This window comes from Cryptomeria japonica, chromosome 7 (assembly GCF_030272615.1).
Source record: "Cryptomeria japonica chromosome 7, Sugi_1.0, whole genome shotgun sequence".
Lineage (NCBI taxonomy): Eukaryota > Viridiplantae > Streptophyta > Pinopsida > Cupressales > Cupressaceae > Cryptomeria > Cryptomeria japonica.
The window spans coordinates 592178183-592185498 of record NC_081411.1 but is presented as its reverse complement, the minus strand read 5'-3'; the positions used below and the strand labels follow the sequence as shown (position 1 = coordinate 592185498).

General features: G+C 36.6%; 1 pseudogene; it reads left to right on the top strand.

Annotated features, from left to right (window-relative positions):
• The first annotated feature begins 233 nt into the window (after window positions 1-233).
• On the top strand, window positions 234-6513 carry LOC131049516 (uncharacterized; annotated as a pseudogene).
• Window positions 6514-7316: the final 803 nt, after the last annotated feature.

Here is a 7316-nt window from a genome sequence, read left to right as displayed (position 1 = left end):
CATAATCTATTGGTTGTCCTTTTGCAAGATTGCTATATGTTTAATGTTCATGAAAGAAGCATTGAATGTCTTTAATGTTCATGGATTACAGATTTGAAAATCATTTATATGGGTATTGTATTTCAAAGTTATTGTGTACTTTTCTGAACATACAATGCTATGTCTTAGTTTCCATGAGTAAATTCTGGTTATATATTAGTTCAAGATTCTGCTATGTTGGATTGAATTATAAAATGGCCAAGACTATCAAGATTCCAAAAGCTTGTGCTCTCGATTCTCATGTTATGTCCAATTTTACGACGTTTACATGGGTGAAAGACGTTATAAATCCTCAAACTCTATTAGGCCACGGAAGTATTTTTGTCCTTGTGATAGTAGATAACCTTCTTCTGCCTGCAACAGATGACAGAGCGCCTCAGAATTGTAGGCATTGCATATTTTTCTGAGTTAATTGTTGACTTGTTCTTGTTTAATTTGCAGTTACGTTAGAGGAGGTGTTGCTGGACACAAATTTAAGGATTCCTTTGCGCTTAGCTGGACATAAAGATGATAGAGTATGACCAACAGGCAAGTGCTTAACAGCGGCAAGTGCAACAAAACCAGGAAATCCAAGATGTTGTCCTCTTACCTGATGAGGTGTTACTGTTGGTGCTACTGTCTTCTCAAAGATTCAGATGCAAAGACAAAGAATCTCTGCAATCTTCTTTCGAAGACAATCTCCATACACAACGGAAGGGATTTGAATATTTAGATAGAGCCCAAGGAGATGCGGTAAGATGTCAGGCACCTGCACAAAATGTCCAATGGTCTGCAAAATCAATGGCCCTAGTTGACAACATTCATAACCCAGTTTTAACAGAGACCATGAAAGTGAATGCTGGGTTTATGAATTACTCCCAGCCCATTGAATCACATCACATGGTATATGAGAAGTTCATTACAGATTAGGATATTTTTCTGGTTGCCAAAGGTATCAACTATAAACAAGGACTAAATGTTTCAACACAAGACCTCCGTTGCATCTTCAATGGCACAATAGAAACTACTGTAACTCTATTTGCACTCTGCACAAGAGATCTTTAGGTGTGAGCATCCAGAAGAAGAAGTACTTCATCAGTTGCTTGGATACAAAATCACTCTGTCAATCCTTGGAAACCCTATTCCTTCTGTTGTTTATTATGACATCCCACCATCTTATCACAGACCTCTGCAGTATGCTAATGTTAGAACTGCAGAAAGCAAGATGAAACTATGTGCCTGCACCATGGTTCGCTCCAATGGTGTTTATCTCTGGACTCCGGCCCCTTCTCGCAGCGGATCAATCTGGGTTCGCTCCAATGGACGCACATGCTGCCACTTCAGTCGCCAAGAATCCTGCAGCAGCGTAAGATTTCATAATTCTTATTATTCTTATAATCCCAAGCACTATTCATTTTCTAGTTGCAGTGATAGATTGTGGCATTGCAGATCGCAGGGCCTGCAATATGTTACGTTCAAGATGGTTCCGTGTGGGGTAAATTTACTGCATACGCATCCATGAGCTTCAGAAATGCTTACTCTAATCTCAGGAGGGCCTCTTAAGGTTGGTTTTGTTGACACTCAAGGTAAAACGTACACCTGCCTTCTTTAAACACCTGCTTTATTTCCTTCCCCGAATCATTAAACACCTGCTTTATCAAATTAGGTCAAGCTTTCATCGATATTTTGCATCCTGGAGATGTCACCATATTTTTGAGGGGGACACTGCATTTTGAGCTTAATGTTGGAACTGAAGAAGCTAATTATATCTCCTCTCTCAACAGTCAAAATCCTGGTGTTGTGGTAGGGAAAACACATTTATTTACTTGTCAATCTGCTAGATACTCCATTTTACTAGTATCGTAATCGTTTACTGTTGATCATGGCAAACAAGCAGCGTGTGAATATTGAAGCTTCCATTGAGAAGTGTGGCAACAGCTTTCAACATCACCCAACAAGCTGTAAAGAAATTAGATTCAACGATATATGCCAGTGCAATGGGACTGAAAAAAACATCCAAAAGCGGTTGTGTTCCAGGAAGAGATATTACAGAAGAATTTTTAATTATATGTTGATTCTCACTCCCCCACAATAAATGGCGTCCATTGGGAACCATATGTGCTGACCCGGCATAATGTGAGCAGATATCCATTGCCATGGGCTAAGACAGAGGAAGCAAAGTTTTAACACTGTGCCTTCATGGCCAGGGAAAAGTTCCAATGGATGATGTATACCGATGTGGGTGAGTTTGTATTCTCTGATTCTTGGTTGAATGGGCAGGTGGGTCCTGAGGACAAGGGCTTTCACGAAGTAAAACCCAACTGCAAGGATCTTACTTCAGGGGCTCTCTTGAACATGGTTATGAGTCTAAGTTCACAGAGGAACAGCCTTCAAGAATTTCAGAATCTCATATCGGGCAACTTTTCTTCAAGTGTAGGAATTTTGGGCCATCAAGGCTTACCGAACACCCTGTGAGAAAGGCAGGAGAAAAGGTTCAAGTCCATACTTTTGTTGGAAGCAAGTGCTTCAGAACACTTGAAGCACTTGCAGTTAGTTGTTGATCTCATCTTGGTTAATTTGCAGTTACGTTTGAGGAGGTGATATTGGAAACAAATTTAAGATTCCTTTGTGCTTAACTGGAGGTTTGCAAGAAGGATTTGGAAGAAAGACAATAGAGTACAACCTAGAGGCATGTGCTTCGCAGAGGAATCATTTTCCAACCACTTAATCTGACTGTGCTGCACAGCCATGGATTTTTATTCATCCAAGATGTTGTCCTCTTACTTGATGAAGTGTTACTATTGGTCCCACTGTTTTTTCCAAGATTCAGATTTGGAAACAAAGAATCTCGGCAATGGTTCTTTCTCAAACAATTTCTATACACAACCGAGGGGAACTGAATATTAAGATATAGCCCAATTTTCCCACTTCATGTTCAAAGCATTTTTGCCTTTGTATTGTTTGTGTTTTTGATTTTTTGTTTATTCGCTTCTTTGGGTTTGTTCTTGGTTTCTGATGTGATTCCTATCTTTTTCTTTTTATTATCAAACTAAAATCCAATTTTAGTTTCAATTCATCCCATCCCTTCTTATCACCTTGAGAATTTTTCTTAGCATCTTATTTCAAAATATTTTTTGATTGCTATTCGTAGTTTCTCTTTCTCTGTATTTATTTTTTCATAATTTCTTTTACGATGATAAAGATTCCTAAAGTCTCCAACTAGAAATTCATTTATGTTTTTTGCAAGTTTAAAACCTTGTCAAAGTTTTTTTCGTAGTTCCTGCTCTTCTTGTTTTTCTTTTTCTTTTTCTTTTCTTCGTTTTTCAGCTTGTCGAGCAGCCTATCTCTCAATCCGTCTAGCTTTTATCGTTTTTTGGTGCTCTTGGAACCTTTTCTTTAGTTTTTGCACTCTTTCTAAGCATTTCGGCTAATCTTCTAGCTCGAATGCTTTTTCCAGGTTCTTAACTTCTTTTGGAGTAGTTGCGGATTCCAATTTTTGTAATCTCTGTTCTTTCGTCTTTTGTCTTTCTTATTTTCGTTGTCTCCTTTCCTCTTTGATTTTTTGAAATTCTGAAAGTTTGCTTCTTTTTGGATGTTCAATTCCCTTCAGTTTGTATAAAAATTGTTTGAGAAAAAATATTGCAGAGATTCTTTGTCCTCAAATCTAAATCTTGGAGAAGGTGGTGGGACCAATAGTGACACTTCGCCAGGCAAGAGGACAACATCTTGGATGAATAAAAATCCATGGCTTTGCTCCATAGTCAGATTCAGGGATTGGAAATGATTCCTCTGTGAAGCACTTGCTTGTATGTTGTATTCTATCATCTTTCTTCCAAATCCTTCTTGCAGACCTATAGGTAAGCACAAAGGAATCCTTAAATTTCTGTCTGATAACAACTCCACTAACGTAACTCTAAATTAACCAATGACAAGTGAATAACTAACTCAGAAAAATTAGAATAGGGAATGCCTAAAATTCTCAGCTGCTGTCATCTATTGCAAGCACAAGAAGGTTATCTATTATGGCTGCATATTACAAGGACAGAAATACTTCTGTGGCAGTACCAGCTTTTGAGGATCCATATCATCTTTGACTAATACTTCTGTGGCAAGTTTCCTTCAAGTGTAGGAATTTTGGGCCATCAGGGCTCACTGAACACCCTGACAGAGGGGTAACCCAAAGGTACACTGCAGAGAGAGGCAGGAGAAAAGGTTCAACTCCATAGTTTTGTTGGAAGCTGCCTCTACTTCATTGTTTAATGTAATACACCGTTTCCAGCTGATGAAGGGATACAGGACATTGTATGTGCAGTCCTCCATGGCAATGATAAATCATTATAAATATTAGGCATGGATTGAGTTTAAGGTCAAGTTTAGGAGGCGAGTATCTGCCTATGTTGTGGATTGGAGTGAGTCTATATATTCTGCTTCTCTGGACAGAACACCTGGCCTTAGCAATAAGGCCATTCAGCCAGATGATTGGGAACATAGATTTTATGAGGTGATAGATACTGCATTGAAAGATTTTGCAATCAGGAACATAGATTTTGTGAGGTGATGGATACTGCCTTGAAAGAACACCTGGACAGAACACCTGGCCTTAGCAATAAGGCCATTCAGCCAGATGATTGGGAACATAGATTTTATGAGGTGATAGATACTGCATTGAAAGATTTTGCAATCAGGAACATAGATTTTGTGAGGTGATAGATACTTCATTATTTAATGTAATACACCGTTTCCAGCTGAAGAAGGGATACAGGACATTGTATGTGCAGTCCTCCATGGCAATGATAAATCATTATAAATATTAGGCATGGATTGAGTTTAAGGTCAAGTTTAAGAGGCGAGTATCTGCCTATGTTGTGGATTGGAGTGAGTTTAAATATTCTGCTTCTCAGGACAGAACACCTGGCCTTAGCAATAAGGCCATTCAGCCAGATGATTGGGAACATAGATTTTATGAGGTGATAGATACTGCATTGAAAGATTTTGCAATCAGGGAGTTTTCATTGAGTAATGAACCAACTTCCAAACTAGAATGGCAGTTATAAATCTAATGTTTAATGCTCAGATACCTCAAATTCTGTTTACTTGTATATAATAAGAAATCGGTATTTGAGGGGTGATTCAGTGCCCTAGGTTTAAACTTGACAATTTGAACTTAATGCCAAAGGCAAACAGGGTAGATCAATCTGTTACAGCATAAGCCGTATTTGAAATCATAAATTATGTAAAAGAGCATAATTGTACCATGATATGTTTCAGCAGGACAAGTCCTATTTGAAACCTTTTGGTGAAAATAAAAGTGTTAAATTTTTTATGGTTATAATCTCAAGACTAAAAGTTTTCCTTACTGTTCACCCCAGAATTTCCTTCAAGTTCCTTCCTGCATTTCCTTCAAGTTCCTTCCTGAATAAGTCGTTGTAGATGTTGCTTGCTTGCTACACTTACGCATATAGTTAACTTCTGATAGACTCAACCTTATTGATAGGGTTTATAATCAAGCTAACTCAAAATTTTCTAATTCACAAGGTGTTGGTTGTTGCATCATCTAATTCACAATTTTTTTTAATTTTGGAGATTAACTGGTTCCAGGCTTCCAGCTGGTCTGGCCACAAATGAGAATCCTCACCTCAAGAATCAACATAACCAATCCATCAGTGTGCACCATCGGAGTACTCCATGTGCCCAAATAGTCCGTAGACATACCAAATTGAGATGATTGGATTTTGTAGCTTGTGGTGTTTATGTCACATATTGGTGATAATGTTTTCAAAAGCAAATCCAAAAGAGCGTAGACATTCAACATTGTGGCTGCTTTAGGTAAGTTTACGGTTTGGACACCATGACTGACAATTGTTTAAAGTCCAACCAAGATACTAAGCGTTATAGTAAGTCACATATTTGAAACTTTAGAAGGAATTATTAGAAGGTTTAATATTATGGGATTGAAATTGTCTGTATGCTTGGATTGTGCTGGTTACCTTAGTTCCATATCACCTTGATTATTAAGCCAGAGTACTTATGTAGGAAGGAGGTATCAATGCATTAAGCCTGTGAACAACATTCACTTCAAGTTGATATGCATCATCAAATCCAGATTCATGAAGACTTTAGCCAGAAATTCAGATTCATCGAGTCTCTGACATTCATAACTGTTACGTTTGTATCGAGTACAGTGCTCTGATAATGGAGACCTTATATTTATTGAGCCTCTGTTAGAACATGGTGTTATGCTTACTTATATATTTGAGGCCACAATGGCCTATGAATGGTGAATTTATGACTATGCCAAGCCCAAATTAATCGAGCCTCATTTGTTTAAAAATATAAATCTTTTTCTGAAACCCTCATTTGTTTAATCGAGCCTCTCTATGAATGTGATTATTCTCTAAAATTGTGAGGTCACAATGGTTGATGCTGGTGTAAAAGCAGAGAACATATTCTAGAAATGAGGCTGGTTTTATATCAATTCTTCTTATATTTGATGGTCTTGGCAGAGAACATATTCTATAAATGAGGCTGGTTTTGTATCAATTTTTCTTATATTTGATGTTTTTCAATGTTATGAGTCATTGTAATTTGTGATGTGAGTGCAAGTGCTAGTTAAACTAACTCTAAATTTAGTTGAAATTTTAAGGTTTTGGTTGCATCATTAAAGTTGTCTCAGTTTTATTTCTATATTTGCAATCTCATGAGTTTACATTGTGAAATTGAACTTTTCCTTTATTTAATTATTTTTTAATAAAAGTTTCATAAAGAATGCATCAAGTCATAAATATATACAAAATAATAATGATTGAATTCAAAATGAGATAATAATAAATTTTATTTAAAATAATATTATTCATTTATTTAAACAATTGCTTTATTATTTAGATCATGAATAGAGTCTTTATTTTTTAAACACAAAAAGCATAATATTATATTTCTTTATACATTTTATATTTTATTTACTTTTCTTGTTTGAAAATGTGTCAAATTATCATTTTTACAATTTCGAGTATTAATATATTATTGTGTCTATATGTTATGCCCAAAATCAAGCCTTGTTACCTAACATCTCGTCATACCCATTATTGTTTGTTTCTTCATCTTGAATGTGTGCCATAGTTTTGTCCTCTAGGAAAAGATAGCACATGGTGGTGTCCCCAAAATTCAAATTTTCCTTTTCTTGCTCAACTACCCCCTTTTCATAAAACCCTAACCCTAGCTCCACTCCATTTACAAAAGAAGATCCTAAAGGAAACAAAGGTCATTAGAAAGGCACATCAAGCACAACCAAGTATTCACAT